The following is a 17,755-nucleotide window of genomic DNA, read 5'->3' on the forward strand; positions in this document are numbered from 1 at the left end:
ATAGTTATACTGTAATTGTTACTGGGAGAGAGCTTCCAGATGAGTAGCTTGCAGCAAAAATAATTCTATGGTCCCTTAAAGACTATTTCATTTATAAGCATGAGCTTTCATGGGCTCTGTTCACTTTGTCAGATTGCACGACATGAAACAATTGTATGGTGAGATTTGAATGGCAGTGAGATGCAAAATAATAATAATAATAATAATAATAATAATAATAATCACAGTTGGTGACAATTAGAGCTTAAATATATGTTCAATAGGTACAATTTTAACCTTTTACATTAGCAGATTGGTGATAATTGCTGTGATTCTTGTATTAACATCTGAAGTGAAGCAGGAACCCATTCACAAGAAACACAAATGGCATTGGAAAGTTAATTAACACATTAAACTTCTTGATGATTATTACATTGTTGTCTAGTTATAGATAATGCATTATTCAACAATATGTTTTCAAAGTCCAGTTTACATTGTGCCTTCAACCTTACTGTATCTTTTTTTTAAAAAAAAAATTTTATTGGTTTTACAACATTTTTAAGAAAAACAAACAAACAATAAAAATGACAAACATACACGTATAGTTTCAAACATATTTTCATAAACCTCTTTTCTTGGACTTCCCCATACCCCCCCTCTCTGCATCCCAATGTCCATAATTCAACTAGCAACTCCCAATTGTTACTTTCCAATCTCTATCATCTTAGTCCTCTTTTATAGTCTATCCTTATATCCCTGTACCCCTTTGTTTCTGGAAACCACAACATTTTAGCATTCATTAAGTTTATAGTAGTCCTTCAGATAACTTCTAAATTTTCTCCATTCTTCTTCCACCGTCTCTTTTCGTTGGTCACGGATTCTGCCTGTCATCTCGGCCAGTGTCATATAGTCCATCACTTTCATCTGCCATTCTTCCAGAGTGGGTAAATCTTGTGTCTTCCAATACTTTGCGATGAGTATTCTTGCTGCTGTTGTAGCGTACATAAAAAAAGTTCTATCCTTCTTTGTCACCAATTGGCCGACAATGCCCAAGAGAAAGGCCTCTGGTTTTTTAGGAAAGGTACATTTAAGTACCTTTTTCATTTCATTATAGATCATTTCCCAGAAGGCCTTGATCTTCGGGCATGTCCACCAAAGGTGGTAAAAGGTACCTTCAGTCTCTTTACACTTCCAACATTTATTATCGGGCAAATGATAGATTTTTGCCAGCTTGACTGGGGTCATGTACCACCTATAAACCATTTTCATGATGTTTTCCTTTAAGGCATTACATGCCGTGAACTTAATACCGGTGTTCCATAACCATTCCCAGTCAGCTGACATAATGTTATGTCCAACATCCTGAGCCCACTTAATCATAGCCGATTTAACTGTTTCATCCTGTGTGTTCCATTTCAACAACAAGTTATACATTCTAGATAAATTCTTAGTATTGGGTTCTAACAGTTCGGTTTCTAATTTTGATTTTTCCACCTGGAAACCGATTTTCCTGTCCTGTTTAAAAAATTCCATTATTTGGCGATATTGGAACCAATTTTCTACTTTATGTTTCAATTTCTCCTGACTTTGTAGTTTGAACTTATCTCCATCCTGTTCTAAAATTTCCCAATACTTCGGCCATCCGACCTCCGTATTGAGTTTCTTCACTGCTTTAGCCTCCACTGGTGACACCCATCTAGGGGTTTTATTTTCCAATAGATCTTTGTATCTTATCCAAACATTAAACAATGCTTTTCTGACAATGTGATTTTTAAAGGCACTGTTAACTTTATCATACCAAAGATATGCATGCCAACCAAAAGCATTATTGAAACCTTCCAGATCCAAGATGTCCGTGTTCTCGAGGAGCATCCATTCTTTCAGCCAGCAAAAAGCTGCTGCCTCATAGTACAATTTTAAGTCCGGCAGGGCAAAACCCCCTCTTTCTTTAGCATCTGTCAGTATTTTAAATTTAATTCTGGGCTTTTTGCCCTGCCAGACAAATTTCGAGATATCTTTGTGCCACCTCTTAAAACATTCCATCTTGTCAAGAATCTGCAAGGTCTGAAACAGAAATAACATTCTAGGCAATACATTCATTTTGATCACTGCAATTCGGCCTAACATTGACAATTTCAAATTTGACCATATTTCTAGATCTTTTTTAATTTCTGACCAACATTTTTCATAGTTGTCCTTGTACAAATTCACATTCTTAGATGTTAAGTAAACCCCTAGGTATTTCACCTTCTTGACCACAGTCAAACCTGTCTCCTCTTGAAATTTCTCCTTTTCCATATCTGTTAAGTTTTTCCCTAGAACTTTAGTTTTTTGCTTATTCAACTTAAATCCAGCTACCTGGCCAAACTGTTGTATTATTTCTAGAACCTTTTTCGTACTAGTGTTTGGCTCTTGCAAAGTCAATACTAAGTCATCTGCAAACGCTCTTAACTTATAATGTTTAGCTCCGACCTGCACTCCTTTGACCTGCTAGTCATTTCTTATCATGTTCAGCAACACCTCCAGAACTGAGATAAAAAGTAATGGAGAAATCGGGCACCCCTGTTGTGTTCCTTTTTCTATCTTAAGTTCCTCAGTCACAACATTGTTTACAATCAGTTTAGCTTCTTGTTCAGAATATATTGCAGCCATACCATTCTCAAAACCCTGGCCTACCCCCATCCCATGAAGATTCTTCCTCATAAAACTCCAAGAAATATTGTCAAAGGCTTTCTCCGCATCCACAAAGATCAATACTGCTTTAGTGTTTATATTCACCTCTAGCTTTTCCAAAATGTCTATTACATTCCTTACATTATCTGCCAGGTGTCTTTTGGGGAGAAAGCCTGCTTGGTCCTTATGAATCTTCTCCATCAACACTCTTTTAAATCTTTTTGCCAAAATGTCTGCAAAAATTTTATAATCCACATTAAGCAATGATATTGGGCGGTAGTTCTTGAGTTGGGTCTTTTCAGTCTCTGACTTTGGTATGAGTGAAATATATGCCTCTTTCCACGATTCAGGTGCCCTTTTTCCCTCAAGGATCTCATTACAAACTTCTCTTAGTGGTTGAGTCAGCCATTCCTTCAACGATTTGTAGTATCTGGAAGTCAATCCATCTGGTCCCGGAGATTTGCCCAGTTGCATATTCTGAATGGCAGCCTCTATCTCTTGTTCTGAGATTCTCTGGTTCAAATCCATCTTACTTTGGTGAGAGATGTCTTGTAATCCATATTTTCCAAGGAATTTGTCTATATCTTCTTCATTTTGCGGGCCTTGAGTGTAGAGTTTTTTGAAATAACTTAGAAAGCAATTTCTAATTTCATTGGGTTTAGATATATTCTTTCCGTCCACCTCTAGGCTTGTAACTGTATTTAGTTTCTGCCTTTTCTTCAGTTGCCATGCCAAAAGTTTGCCACATTTATTTGCTGATTCAAAAGTCTTTTGCTTCATTTGCTTTATCTTCCATTCAATCTCATGGTTCATCAATTCCATATATTGCGTTTGATATAACTTAATCTCTCTTAAGATGTCCTGAGACTTTGGTTTTGTTCTTAATTTTCTCTCTCCTTCCTTTATCATTTCCAAAATCTTTTCTTTTTTCTCATTTTGTTTTTTCCTCTTTATTGAATTTTGTTGAATCAAAAATCCTCTCATCACCGCTTTACTTGCATCCCAGATCACTCTTTTCTCCACGTCGGTCCTCAAATTTATTTCAAAATAGTCTTTTAGGGTCTTTTGGGCCTTCGTGAGAATCTCCTTATCTCGGAAGAGGGTGTCATTCATTCTCCATCTAAATTGACCAGTTATTGTAAGTTTCATCTCCATCTTCACGGCGTTATGGTCGGAGCAAGTTTTTGGGCAGATTTCCACTTTCTTGATCTTTGGGGCCATTCCACTAGTAACCCAAATTTGATCGATTCTGGTCCAGGTCATCATTGCTTGGGAGAAGAAGGTTCCCTCTCTCTCCAGAGGGTTCCTTGTTCTCCATATGTCTATCAAGTCCATATTTTCTGTCATTTCGAAAAAAGTCTTAGGGAGTCTCCCTTCCTTGCTAACTGTTAGTCTTTGTGCTTTGTCCATATTAGTGGAGACCACGCCATTCATGTCTCCCATGATTATCATATTGTAATCCAAATAGTCAGTGAGAGTTTCATGGAGTCTCTTAAAGAAGTCAGATTTGCCTTCATTTGGTGCATAAATTCCAACCACTAAAAATTTTTCTCCTTGTATTTGTATCTCCACTGCCAGGTATCTCCCTTGTTCGTCCTTGAATATCATTTTTGGGGCCCATTTCTCTTTCACATATATTACAACTCCTCTTTTCTTGACTTTATCTGATGAAATAAATTCTTGTCCTAGCCTTTTATTTGTAAGTAGTCTCCTATGGGCTCTGGTTATGTGAGTTTCTTGTAGACATATCAAGTCCAATTGTTCTCTGTTCAATATATGAAATACCTGTCTTCTCTTCAAAGGCCCGTTGAGCCCATTACAATTCCAACTAAGGAATTGCAAAGCCATCTTGTTATTTTCCTAAACTCCTCCAACAGCTCCAAGTTGTTGCTCTTCTTCTGATGGTGGTAGTTTTTGTCCAATCGAGAGATTCAAGATCTCTAGTGCTCTCCTCTGTTCTGCAAGTGGGTCCACAGTCCCCTTCTGGAGATCCTCCTGATTTCTTGCCAAAAATTTGTCCTTGTCTTGAATTGTCTTTATTTTTACCTTCTTTGCCTTGTAGTCAAATGACAGTCCTTGTGGGAACTCCCACCTGAAGCGGATGGAATTTTTCTTTAGCAAAAGAGCCAAATCCTTGTAAAAGTTTCTTAAATCCAAAATGTATTTTGGGATGTCTTTAAAGATCTGTACAGCTGAATTTCCGATTTGCAAGGCCTTTTCAAAGTGTAGTCCTAGTATTTTGTCTCTTTCCTCCTTGGATCTGAGTGTGATCAAGCAGTCTCTCGGGGTCTTTCTGTCTTGCTTTTTACCCAATCTGAAGGCTGTCGTAATTTTAAATTCGTCTTCCTCAAGGTCCCAGCAATCCGCAAACTCCCGTGTCAGATATTCCACAAGGTTGTCTCTTTCGTTCTCCGGAATCAGTCTTAATTTCAAGTTCCTCTCTTTTCTCTGTAACTCCCACAAGGCCAAGGTTGCATCATGCTCACAAACCTTCTTAGCAATCGGCTCTAATTTCTCCTGTGTCTCTCCAGCAGTAGCTTTAGCATCTTCAGCAATTTGGCGCGTAGTAGCGTTTTCCTCCACCAATTTGTTTATGGATTCTGTGTTCTGGTTTAATCTTGCTGATATTTCTGTTAATTTTTATGTGTTCTCTGAAGTCTGTTTTGTCAAAGACTCCAGAGTTTGGTTTATCTTGAGCAGAGCATCTGTCACAGCTTCCATAGAGGCGGCTGTTCCTTTATCTTGTCCTGTTGTTCCTGCTGATCCGGCTGTTGCGCCTGAAATTGAGCCTCTTTTCTTTATCTGTTGCTGCTGCAGCTGTTGTTGTTGTTGTTGCTTGGTCTTAGCTCTTGTAACTATCTCTTCTTGTGAGCCACTCATGTCAAGGTCAATTCCCACGGGATTTATTCTCCGTTGGAAAATTCCACTGTCTTAGGCCGTGCCGGACTTTACTTTATCCTCTAGAGGGAGCAAATCAAAATGGCCATAACACAAAATATCCAAATACGAAAACAAAGGAGACTGTCCAAAATATAAAAAAGGAGATTAACACAGTCAAAGTCAATGTTACTAGAAACTTATAACTTCAAATTGCCACAGTTGCCCAGTTTAAATTGTTTCTTCTTATAGTATACAGTAGCCAGGCACTGTGAAAACTTTGTATCAGGGTGCACTTCACAGGGAAAAGTCAGTTCAGTGTCCTAAAAAGGCAGACCGTTTCATGCTTTCAATAGGTGAGACAGCAGAGGTTTTTTACTTCAAATAGATCATGCAGTTATTGATCTCATTCACCTCCCCTCTGCCCTGCTAGCTAGAGGGGAGATCAAAGGTCTAAATGTCCGGTTTAGCTGATCAAAGAACGGGTTTAAACGGATGCAAGTTTAGAGTTCCGTTGCTTTCACTTTCATGCAGTCGGGGGGAGGCAGACTTCCTTGGTTTAAATCTCCCCGTTTTTAGCCCAATTTTCAAAATTTAGAGGGTCCCGATTGTTTTCCAGCTCTTACTCACGGGAAATCAGTCCAAATCTTCTTTTCAGGAAGGAATCGGCGCTCTCCGCTTATGGCGACGCGGCTTCACTTCGCAGGCTGGGTAGCGACTCTCAGCACCGCGCTCACTCCCGATGTCGATCCGTAGCCTTTAAAAAGGCTCTTTCACGGTACCGGGGGGCGCAAAGGTGCCCACCGAGTCTCCTTGTTCTCAGGCTTCAGCGCCTGGGATTTTAGGGGTTCCCCGCTCGCCGTAGCGGGTAAGACCCGAACTTGCGAAGCAGTCCTTCTCCGGAGCTCGGAGGTAGGACCGCCATTAAGCGCTGGCACCGACCGGAAGTCTCAACCTTACTGTATCTAGTTACCATATTTTTCCGTGTATAAGACGACCCCCAATTTTAAACTTTATTTTTTTGGGGGGGAAAATATAGTCTTATACATGGGAAAATACAGTATATGCTCTCATGAAAATCAGTGTCTTAAAATGCTGGGTCACAGATGATGGTCATCTGCCAGGGTTGCTTTTGTTGTGATTCCTGCATTGTAGGGGGCTGGATTAGATTACTCTTGGGGTACCTCACAACTCCACAATTCTATGAGTAGACAGTTTTTTTTTATATAAAATAGGAAGGTGTGTGCCTGCTGTTCCAGGGGGTGGGAAATCATGACGCCACTGCTTCTATGATTGGGGGGGGGTCTTGAAAACCCCTGCCCTGAGCCTACATGAAAGAAAGGACTGACGTTTCAATTCATCAAGTCAAAGAACGGCTGCAGTAAATTCCTTCTAATGACAGCAAAAAGATGCAGCTGCAGTAATTAACCATAATCTGATATAATTACAACTAGCTTATCAACAGGACAATAAAAAAAGATGGAAAACTGGGATGAATGTAAATGGTATACTGATTTCTTAAGTATCGTAGTGAACCCCTACTGCAACGTACACGCTTATGTTAAGGAATGGGGATTGGCTGCGATATAATGCAATCCTATGAACTGAGTTCCTTTCATAATTGCAGACTCATGAAATAGTAAGATGAAGAAGAATGCATATGATAATCAGAGTAGTAGAATCATCAGTCAGTCTTTTAGCTGTAATGTAGCACTTCATATGTAACCATACAAAGTTACTGCATCACCTCTGACAATAATTTAAACCAGTTGAAAAGTTTTCGAGGTTTCTGAATTGCAGCCTATTTTTTTAATGCACATAACTCTAGACTCTGTGCACCTCTGTTTCCTACATGTAACTAGGGTTGCCATATTTAAAACAGTGAAGAGTTGTTGAGCTTTTTTTTTTTTTTTGCAAATTTTAAAAATTTTTAAAAAACAATTTTTTCGTTTTTGAGCTATTTTAAAGGAAAATCGCCAACATGGGTTGCCATCCATCTGGATTTTCCCGGACATTTTTAAAAGCAATTTTTGCCTGGATACTGCTTCCGACTGCAGCATTCCGGATATGTCCGAGAAATTCCAGACATATGGCAACCCAACATGTAAGTGTTATCTCTCTGTACAATGTATGAAGACTTAAGGCCATCCAGTTTATGGAAAGTTCAAGCAAATATTGATGAGAGCCTCTAGGGTCAGGCAGCGTGTTAATTACTAACCTTCTCTATTTGTACTATCAGATGGTTCCCAATTAAAATTAAAAATTATGCATACCCATAAAACCGATGTTATTCCTCATTACTGTCCTAAATAGGTTTTCCCTTTAGCCTTCTAGGCGCTTGAGGGATAATCACTACTGATAAGTAGATACTACAGTTCAAGCTGTAGCACAAGCAAGTATTTTAAGCAGGAGCAGAAGGTTGGAATCCAGGGGCAGTGTAAGTTTATTAATCAGAACCGCTTGGCACCCAAAGAAGAAGAAAATACACTCCTCAAAACGACATGAACCAGGTTCCCCACATGTGTTGTGGGGAACAACCACAAAGACCATCGAGTTCAACCCCTGCAATGCAGGAATCTTTTGCCTAACACGGGCTCAAACCCATGACCCTGAGATTAAGAGTCTCATGCAGGCGAAATTATCTACAGGGCTTGTGAGGGAGACCTCTTAATCCCTCCCCTACTCCCCTCCCCCATGAGGGTAAAAGTTGCAGGAGCCCCATATCTCAGGGTGAGTGAAAGAGCATACAGGAGAATATTACAGTGGTACCTCAGGTTAAGTACTTAATTCGTTCCGGAGGTCCGTTCTTAACCTGAAACTGTTCTTTACCTGAAGCACCACTTTAGCTAATGGGGCCTCCTGCTGCCGCCGCGCCACCGGAGCCCAATTTCTGTTCTCATCCTGAAGCAAAGTTCTTAACCTGAAGCACTATTTCTGGGTTAGCAGAGTCTGTAACCTGAAGCGTATGTAACCTGAACCATATGTAACCTGAGGTACCACTGTACTGGGCCCTATCTGGTATATGTTGGAGGGAGAAAGCCATACAAGTGCAGAAAGAGAAAAGTGTGGGATGAAGAAATGGCAGGGAAGCAACATTTTGTTCAGAGTGAGTGAGTGAGTGTGTTTGTCACACACAAACACACACACACAAACACACACACACACACACACACACACACACACACAAACAGAATGATGGATGGATGGATGGATGAATGAATGAATGAATGACTAGGTAGTATGTGTGGAAGAGTGGGGGTCCTGAGCTAGGAGGGGCAGAGGATGCAGTAGCATGTGCATGTGTGTGTACACGCAGAGGTGTGCATATGTACACACAAATGAATTAGGATTTGGAAGGGTGGTGAGAGAAAGAGCCTTTGGGTTTGTTTCTGCCCCCACCCACTCACGACAGATTACACTTGATGGAATGTGGTTCTCAGCAGAGAGGAAAAAAGTTTCCCACCACTGAACTAGAGAGGGTTTCTATTCCTCAGGCTAATAAAGGCTGAGTAACTTAAGAATTAGCGTTTCCTTTGGGAACTTCAGGAAGGATTTCTAGTCAGCAACTTCCTGAGGGACTGAGCAATCTTACCGTTCCCCCCCTCCCCCCAGTTTGCATTACAGCCTGCCAAAATGGAGCTTTGCTGTTTTATAAAAATGGAGTTTGTCAAATAATAATCTGCAAAGAAAATGCATCCAATGACAATAGGGGAAAGCACCTAAGGATTTTCTCCCCCTTTTATTTAAACAGGCAAACTTCAGCCTGAAGACATTCTTAACATTCAGAACACAGTGCTTCTTTCTTTCTTTATTTTTTTTAGATAGAAAACTAACGGCATACCAGCCTTTCACAAGCTGTGTACTTGCAGTGATACTCTCCTATCAAGCCTTTCAAATTAGGTTTTATCTGAAGATGCTAGGCAGCCTCTAGCAGATCCCTGTGGTTCTGAAAAATGCTGCTGACATTTGGCTTTCTGAGATTGGATTAGAGAGAGATTTAATTGTATGCCTAATTAAATTGAATTCTTCGATAGCATCCAATGCTTTATTCACCGTGACAAAACAATGTTACTATTGATTATATAATGTCTCACTTTCTCAGGCTATATGAAAACAATTATTGTCAATGCTCATCCACACTTACATCTTAATTTTAATATAAAAATTAGTGTAGAAAAAATAGCTTTAAAAGACAATGATATACATAAATATTTTCTCTCTGTGGAGAAAGCTGTCAAAGAGAATGCAAATTTCTCTTTGTTTTAAAAAATGCCCCCCCCCATCTTGTTGTAGCTCAAAATACAAAACTGGGTAATAAACTTTTAAACAATATAAACACAACTAAAAATTATTTATTTTTTAAACTAGCTCTTTTAAGAGGCACCTGAATCCCAAAACCTACAAGAACTAAATGCAAGAGCAGTAAACCGCAATATGTTCTCTTCCTAATCCTCGAAGGCCAGATTAAACAAATATACTTCATAGGGTTTTCTTGGGAAAAGATGTGCAAGTGTGCATATCCCCAGGGAGTGAGCTCTGTAACATTATGGGGAAAGGTTACATCCTGTTACTGTTCTGATTACATTCAGAAATGCTACTTTACAATTAGGGCTTTCTAGAGCAGTGTTTCCCAACCGGTGTGCCGCGGCACACTACTGTGCCGTGAGACACCGGCTGGTGTGCCGTGGGAGGGAGGCGGGCGAGTCGGGCGGCGAGAGGCGGAGGCGGCGGCGAGGATCCGCATCGAGCCGGGGGCGGCTCCGCGGTGGTGGTGCCGAGCGGCGGGGCAGCTCGCGCAAAAGGGAGGCGCGCGAGACAGCGGAGGAGGAGGAGGCCGGCATGTCCGGGCAGCAGCAGCAACAGCAGCAGCAGCAACTCCCGGCGACGGCTCCTCCTCCGCCCGCTATCGCCGCCGCCGCCTCAGCTGCCCTCGCTCTGCTGCCTCCTCCCACCCCGGCAAGGGGAAGGGAAAAAACGTTCACTTTTGTGCGTCCCCCCCCGCGTGACGCTGCGCGCTGACGTCACGGGGCGGGGCTTTAATGGTGGTGTGCCGCGAGATTTTTTTCCGGTAAGCAGGTGTGCCGTTGCCCAAAAACGTTTGGGAAACACTGTTCTAGAGGCTGTTTCTGCCAGTTCTCATACGGTCCTGAGCTTTACTGGGACCCTGGATTTGCTGCATAAAATAGGTGGAAGCTGGTGCAGATTTCTAATAACGCAGGCTATGTTTCTAGAAGTGATAAGAACGTAAGAGCCAAACTGCATCAGATCAAAGGTCGTCCAGCATTTAGTTTCCACACTGCAAAACTTCTCTGTGAGAAGTAACCACTGTTCTGTCAACAGCACACACGCAAATCACAAACGTTTGGCTATATAAAGCACACAAACAAGCAGATTTTGGTTTATGGGTTCAAATAGGCCACAACTTTTTTGGTTACAGATGTGAGCGGTCTGGGTTAGGCACTGGGTGAAGCCGGACTATATCCCGACTCTTGCCCGTCTTCTTCTGGGAGTCCAGATAAGGGTAAACCACCAATAGGGGGAGCCCTATGATTTACATCAGGGATGTCCAACAGCTAGATTAGGACTGGTCAATCCCAGGGAGGTTCAGGTCAATTGCTGTCTTAAAAGCGATCTTTTCTCCCCAACAACTTTGACCTGAACCCTCTGCCATTTTCTGTGAGTAGATAGCAGTGTCTTGGGAGCTGGACGGCCCTGATTTACATCAAATAGGGGCATCCCGAGGGGTCCCCATTGGAGTAGTGGTATGGCCCCAGCCCATAGTCTAGGCATTGGACAGAATCCACACCCCGCTTTAACAGGATATCCACTTTAAACAGGATACCCTTAATGGGGAGGGTAGGCAGAGGCTACAACCTCCCCTCCATCCAAACAAAGGCTTACCCAATGCCTAACCTCACAAAGTTGTCACGATTGCTACGAGGTAGGCGAAAACCAAATGGCGGCATCAATTTGCTAAGGGGAAAAATTCCTGCATGGTCCCAACAATATGGCGACTGACATTAGTCCATGGCAAGGTTGCAACGCATCAAAGCAGAAAAAGAGGGTGAGGAGAGTGGGAGATCTGGGGAAGGGTGCAAGAGGACAGCCTCCCCGTAGCACTGGAGTTTAAATTCCCCGCAGACACAACTCCATCAGTGCTGATTGGACAGTGAGGCCCGCCCCTTGAGTAGGGCACCACCCAACACCATCAGCGCAGGGAAGGCGTCTGGCTCCGACCCTCGGCCGGGTTACCATGGAGGCCGGCTGGAATGCCACCTACAGAATAAGGTAAACAGACTTCTCGATAAAAACAGGCTTCTCAGTTCATTAATCCAAAAGCTCTTAAAATGCCACTCCTACTCTGAAAGTGAAGCAGAAATGCCCATCAACATGTGAGGCAGGATTGACACATGCACATACACACACCCCCTGCATACTTTATGACCATATGTGGTCTTCTGAATACACGAAGCGGGCTTTTGTAGTGTAGGCAAATCCAATACATGGACAGAAGAATCCAACACACTAACAGAAGAAATCTGCAGAGAAGGAATGGATTTGTGCTACTTCAGAAACTGCGTACTGGCTAAATATTGATTTAATATTGGATACTCTATCTTTTGAAACAAGACAACCCTGTGCATTCTGCAGAATTCTCTCTTCTACTCAGCAATTCCACTTTTTCATTCCTGCACCTACTTCCTCTAAAACAGAGCCCATTGGGATCGTAATTTGGTATTGAATTTTAAGAAGTCCACTGTGATTCCTATACAGTGGTGCCCCGCAAGACGAATGCCTCGCAAGACAAAAAACTCGCTAGACGAAAGGTTTTTTCATTCGCGATTTGCCTCGCAAGACGAATTCCCCTATGGGCTTGCTTCGCAAGACGAAAACGTCTTGCGACTTTGTTAAACCGTTTAAGCCGTGCTTCGCGAGAAGAAAAATTCGCTAGACAGCAAAAATTGCGGAACGAATTAATTTCGTCTTGCGGGGCACCACTGTAGTACATCCTTCCCCAAACTGATGACTTCTAGATGTTTTGGACTACAACTTCCATCAGCACCAGCCAGCACAGCAGTGCTTATGGAACCTGTAGTCCTAAACATCTGGAGAACACCATGTTGTGGAAGACTGCTATAGTACAAGCACAGGCCACTTAAGTCAGTGCTCGCCACCTGCTGGTCCACGTGATTGACAAGAATCAACACAAACTCCACAGTCCACAAATATGGCTTCTGACAAAGTTTGGAGTTCTTGAAGAGGCACCTGCTATTCCTTGAACACATTTCCCTTCTAACCAGCTATACTTTGAAATGGTAAAAGAAGAGTGCAGGAATCCACCTTCCGTATGTTCACCAGTATGGTGTTATTGGTCTTGAAAATAAAGTGATCCCAAATATATCTCTTGATACAATTTTAAAGACCAATTCACCGTTGGTTTCTTATTTCCAGATAAAATAACAAGTATATGAAGGCCTACTATGAGCCACTCAAGATGACTTTAATTCCTCTTTCCAGGAGCCTTGTTTTATAACCCAACTCATTACATAGATGTCAGGACCACTGCTGATTGATTTTTAAATTGGCATGGTTCAAGTGACTAGCGCTGAAGTGATTTATTCTCTGAGAGTAACAAACTAAGGCCCTAGCAAAAATGCTCCTCAGCCATATTTTGTTTAAACAAGTGTACCAACACACAGGGAAAAAGCTGAGAGTTTCATTTGTTATCTATCCAACATTTGAAGGTCAGTTACGGATACTCCAGGAGTAGAATACTAATGGCAAAAATCAAACCTTAAAACAAAATGACACTGCACTCAGAGCAGCAAAGTCTTAAAGCACACACTTCTGAAAGAAAGGTAATGGTTTTTAAGGAATCAGTAGATTCTTCTCAGTTGCTTCAGCCATCTCCTTCTAAGAAAGTTTATACCCATCTCCACTTCACTGAACTTCATCAGGGAGACCAGTTGCATCAAAGTGACGGTAGAGGGATCCTGGTTGCTTTGACTGGCCAATTTTTTTAGAGTTCAACCTATTCACCAACTGCTGTCAGTTACTATAGCAAATGGTTGGCTTCATTACTCTGTGGTGGCCTGCCAACGGAAATGGTTTGTCACCACAGGGCTGAAAAAGGAAGATAAGATAAATTGCCTTTCTGAAGGTACACAGAATAGTTTCTACACACTTGGATGGGCAGATCACCTGTTTCGGCCTACTTAAAACAATTATGTTTAAGAGGAATGCTGCAACATGCATTAGAATAGCTTAACCTTGTAAATAAGTTACACAACATTACGAGAAGATGACTCCTCTTCCCAGGGGGCGCAGCATTGCTGGTGGGCATGCTGGACCTCACAGGGAGTGGGCGGAGGAATGCTGCCCACATCATTAGGGCTCCTGGCTGCATCACGCCCCCCCAGCTGACCAATCAGGTTAGCCAGGGGGCGTGGTCACTTGCCGTATAAACCGCGACACAGCCGAGGGGCAGCCTCCACTTGACTTCTTGCCCAGAGCCTCACTAAGCAAAATGTAGCCCAGTAAAAAAAATATCACCAGCCTGTTGGGAGATGGTAAAGAAGAGGGTGCCATCCTTCCAGCAACCACCTGCTGCATTTCTGTGCAGGGCGTGAAACAGGGTGATTCCTTCCTCTGGCGGGCTGCTTAGTTTCTAAGTTGGGCACAGAAGAGGAACAGAGTATTCCACCCTTCCTTCACCAACTCACTCACTTGCCTGAATAGAATTCCTTATCAGTTGTGGTTAATTGGCTACTGCTAAGGGACAGGCCCATGGGCTAATTTCAGTTTCATAGGTGAATCAACACCCTCAGAGCCGGAAGCCTCTCTGACACCAACACAAAAACTGCATCAGACAAGCACACACTAGATAACATTTATAGATAACATCCCAAGTGTCTTCATAGACAATGACCATTGCCTCATCTCAGTTCCCAGTTACAAGATTTATTTGATGATCTTCACGCTGGGGTCAGCAAACCTTTTCAGCAGGGAGCTTGTGGGGGGCCGGACTATGTTTTGGAGGGAAAAAATGAACGAATTCCTATGCCTCACAAATAACCCAGAGATGCATTTTAAATAAAAGGACACATTCTACTCATGTAAAAACACACTGATTCCCAGACCGTCCGCAGGCCGGATTTAGAAGGCGATTGGGCTGGATCTGGCCCCTGGGCCTTAGTTTGCCTACCCATGATCTTCAGCAAGTTTGGGAATTTCATCATGATGAAATAATAAATCACGGAACTTGCACCGAGCAGCAGCAATAAGTAGAATGGAAACATCTCCAGGTTCAACTCCTAAATATCCCAAGAGGGTGGTGTTTGTGTATGTGTGTGAAACAAACATGCATACAGTGGTACCTCGGTTTAAGAACAGCCCTGTTTACAAACTATTCAGTATACGAACTCCGCAAAACTAGAAGCAGTGCTCCGGTTAGCGAACTTTACCTCAATCTACAAATGGAAGCCAAACAGTGGAAGGGCACCGGTGGCGGGAGGCCTCATTAGGGAAAGCGCGCCTCAGTTCAAGAATGGCTTTGGTTTAAGAACAGACTTCTGGAAGGATTAAGTTCATAAACTGAGGTACCACTGTATATTTCATTTACGGGGCATTGTAAAAATATACTAAAAATATACTAAAATATATTAAAAGTTCATGTATCAATTCATTTTTTAAAGAAAGAATTTATCCTGAGACCTCCATTTCAATAGAATGGAATTAGATAGTACCATGGTTTAGTTGCCTTTCTCCTAGTGTTATTTAGATTTAATAAATTGCCTTCCCATTTAATTCTCAATGACTGTTTCTTCTTTAATCAATGTAGGTATGGATCATCTTTTTTTAAATTCAGAGCATGAGATCACTGAAGTACAATTAAAGCCAGAAGGGATAAATAAGTAATTAACTAAACAAAATAAATGATGCTTAATCATTACAATTCAACATGTTAAATAAACTTGTTAAATTTATAAGGATAAATCTACAATCTAACAGCATGCAACTTGTAATTCTTTTTTTTCAGTGCTTAGCAACTGCTGCATTATTAGACAATAAAAAAGGTTTCTAAAGACAGCAGTTGGTTAAATTTGGAATAACGGCTTCTGGAATATATTCATTTAATGTACCCGTCTCGAGATTCAAGTCTACACGCTGTTGTGGATATGGCAATATGTCTAGTAATATCAATAGTCTTGGAGGCAGTTTAATTTAATGTCCATGCCCATCACTTGGGAACAACCCATGTGAAGTTCAGGTTCATCAAAGAGTCAAAACAGGAAACTCCTGACCTATGCTTCAGTGCTCTTTGTAACAACCCATTCTGTGCATTGTGGGACACCAGGATGAAGGACCAGGCAGCCCATTGGCTCCTTCTGACCCAGTTATAAAATGCTTGGGCAACTGATCTTGTTTATGAGGCTCATCGGCCTTGGTATCTACCCTCGACGTGCCCTTTCCAGACACTGCCTAAAGGTTCATTTCCCAGTATCCCAGTTTACAGCTGCCTGCTCTGCCTATTTCAGGATAGGGTACGGGTGACCCTAGGACATTGTTGGGCTCCAACAGTCGCCTGCCAGGTGGCCAATGGTTCACGTTTGGTGAGAAAGAAGTATAGGGCCACAGAAGAAAAGGAGCTGTGTACAATTCTGGGTGTGGTGGGATACAACAGAGAAAGTGCACAGGAAATAATGAGCTTGCCTTTGGCCAAATGTGCTAGTGGTGAAGTATATTTTTATCATTTTTATTAAAGCGTTCTGGTGATTGCCACTATCCATTCTGACCATTTAAATGCAGTAATGACTCTCATAAAGTGGAGACAGTGTCTACATGAGATCTGAATGCACAGAAAGGAAACAAATAGGAGAGTAGGCTTACTTAAGTTCAAGCCAAGCTGAAATAAACAATGACCTCAAAAGGGTCAGAGACAAGCAAGCCTGGGAATGTTTTCAGTTTTTTTTGATGATAGAGAAAAGCTGGGTGAACTCTCATGCTCTGCTTATAAAAAGAAAAATGTAATTTGGTTGTTGGATAAACCACAGAGCAGCATTTTCACAGTGTTCCCTATAAGTGGCTGTACATGAACAGTCAAGGCTTGGTACTCTTCCCCTGCAAAGTGAACGGCTCTCATCGCAGCTGTCTTGTCACGCGAGTAGAAACACATCCTATAATCAGATCAGAAGCTACTTCCACTGAATTCAATGGGCTGACTCCCAGGTAAATAGGTATAGGACTGCAGTCTTACACAAATATTCAATCAATACAATTTAAACAAAACATTACAATGCTGTTGCTTGCACAATCCAGTTTTGAGAATGAAGTTTGAGGAATTACTCAGATCATTAAGGATTTTAATGAGCTGTGTTTTGAGCAAGACAACTATATGGGACAGCATAGAGAACATCTAATACCGGGGTCAGCAACCTTTTTCAGCAGTGGGCCAGTCCATTGTCCCTCAGACTATATTTGGGGGGGGGGGGGAATATGAACGAATTCCTATGCTCCACAAATAACCCAGAGATGCATTTTAAATAAAAGGACACATTCTACTCTTGTAAAAACACGCTGATTCCCGCACCATCTGCAGAATGGATTGAGAAGGCAATTGGGCCGCATCCAGCCCCCGGGCCTTAGGTTGCCTACCCCTGATCTAATAGCATGGTTTAGATATCTTTTAAATATCATTTTATGTTATAGAAGAGTATTTTATATTTTTATATAATCTTCACTTTAAAACTTTTGGCTTTATAATGAATTTGTCCTATACTTACATAATCGGTTTCTCATAGGATATATAAATAATTAAGTTTTTCTACTATTAGATATATAAAATCCCAACGTCCAGAAACAACATCTGCTAAAAGTATTTTTTTACTTATTTAGTCCAGGTATAGTGCCATTAAGCACATGAATGTAGTCAATTATTGTGTATTTGCCTTCAGAAATGGTGTACACAAGAGTGTATAAAATGGAAATGTTATTTCTAGCAACTACACAATGCCTTTCAGACAACAACATGATGACCTATGTCCTTATTCCACTACTCCTGTTACCCATTTTACAAGCATATTTATATCTTAGTGTCCTGTGAAGGTGATTTGTGATTCCTAACATACTGGGGCCCAAAAGCTCTAGCTTTTGAACAGATGCACAAGAGGACCATTAGCACCATATAATTTAAGATCCATAAGTTTGATGCACCTTTTCAATATGA

At 41.6% G+C, this 17,755-nt stretch overlaps 1 protein-coding gene across 11 annotated transcripts in view; it reads right to left on the minus strand.

The window, feature by feature from the left end:
- The window catches only part of PTPRE (protein tyrosine phosphatase receptor type E), a 159,933-nt gene that overhangs the window by 51,561 nt on the left and 90,617 nt on the right, over positions 1-17,755 (minus strand). Inside the window, exon 1 of one of the 11 annotated variants that reach the window (XM_083506163.1) lies at positions 11,810-11,843. The exons of the other annotated variants lie outside the window; for them this stretch is intronic. The gene's annotated coding sequence lies outside the window, so the exon portion shown is untranslated. Of the gene's footprint in view, positions 1-11,809; positions 11,844-17,755 lie in introns of those variants that run through there. 11 annotated transcript variants of the gene reach the window in all.

Source organism: Podarcis liolepis (genome assembly GCF_965112155.1).
Source record: "Podarcis liolepis genome assembly, chromosome: 5".
In the NCBI taxonomy this organism is placed as follows: domain Eukaryota; kingdom Metazoa; phylum Chordata; class Lepidosauria; order Squamata; family Lacertidae; genus Podarcis; species Podarcis liolepis.